The sequence below is a fragment of the Sinocyclocheilus grahami genome, unplaced genomic scaffold (genome assembly GCF_001515645.1).
Source record: "Sinocyclocheilus grahami isolate Dianchi unplaced genomic scaffold, SAMN03320097.WGS_v1.1 scaffold397.1, whole genome shotgun sequence".
Classification (NCBI taxonomy): Eukaryota; Metazoa; Chordata; class Actinopteri; order Cypriniformes; family Cyprinidae; genus Sinocyclocheilus; species Sinocyclocheilus grahami.
The window spans coordinates 15,475-16,472 of NW_015505576.1; the positions used below are offsets into that span (position 1 = coordinate 15,475).

The 998-nt window shown below is 41.6% G+C and overlaps 1 long non-coding RNA gene across 2 annotated transcripts in view; it reads right to left on the reverse strand.

Annotated features, from left to right (window-relative positions):
- Positions 1-147: 147 nt before the first annotated feature.
- The window catches only part of LOC107550382 (uncharacterized), a 3,170-nt gene continuing 2,319 nt past the window's right edge, over positions 148-998 (reverse strand). The window contains exons 1-3 of one of the 2 annotated variants that reach the window (XR_001604655.1): positions 855-988; positions 327-490; positions 148-247 (exon numbers count right to left, since the gene is read on the reverse strand). This is a non-coding gene — a long non-coding RNA (uncharacterized lncRNA). Of the gene's footprint in view, positions 248-326; positions 491-854; positions 989-998 lie in introns of those variants that run through there. The other variant, XR_001604656.1, reaches the window with a different exon arrangement.

The window sequence follows — 998 nt, forward strand, 5'->3', positions numbered from 1 at the left end:
AATGGTGACATCTGGTCTTTGACCCATGTATATCATTCATGTGTGCAGGTGTATATGCGAATGTGTCTGAAAACAGTGGCAGAATGAAACAGATAGGATTGAATATGACCATAGCCATAATGCTCACAGTTGTTCTAGTCTTAACTAGTACAAATACTCACAACATTAGGCAGAGGAGGTTCCATCAGTCCACTGACCAGCACTCCTCAGCTTTCCTCGAGGCCACTGTTTTCCTGCTTGCCACAGGCTAAAATAAATATTAAATGTTACTAACTATTTCATATCAAGCTATCAAATCCTTATAATCCAGTGACGATGAAACCTACTCTTTGTAGATGAGGGGGAAAGCTGAAGATCGATGGTTTAGCTCCATCCCTAATCCTCACAATTTGACCTGTCCTGTCATAGCACGGAGGACTCGCTTGCGGAGAAACCTTCTCTTCTTAGAGCTACTTCCCACTGCCTCCTCAACTCTTTGTTTTTGGGAAATCTCCAGTTCATGATCAGGCGAACAATGAAAATCACACACATACCATCCGAGATGAAATTAGATTCATGCCGCTTAGCCGAAACGAGTAGGTCGGCACTAGAGTCCGTTTTGAGAAAAAAAACAGCACTATAAATGAATATCTCGATTACGGGCAATTTAGTTTATGATATATAATTTACCATACGCTAAAACTATATAAGAAAGAATGTAACATTTCTGGTTTCCTAGACTCGCAGCTAAATAGCGATATCGCTAGCTATTAATAGTCTGACTCCGACGGTCAATTACTGTCAAGTTGTGTCAACAATGTTTTAATGACCAAATACAACCAGATCAGTGTCAGTCAACAACTTTTCAGTCTTACCTGTGAAAAGTAATTCCCCGAGACCTATTTTCAATTGTGCGGCGGTTTGTACAGCCCCAAGCAGCACACGACTGAGGCATTTTCTCGAGTCCACTTATGAGAATGATGGAAAAGATGCCCGCACCAAGATGGCGGCGACGTTGA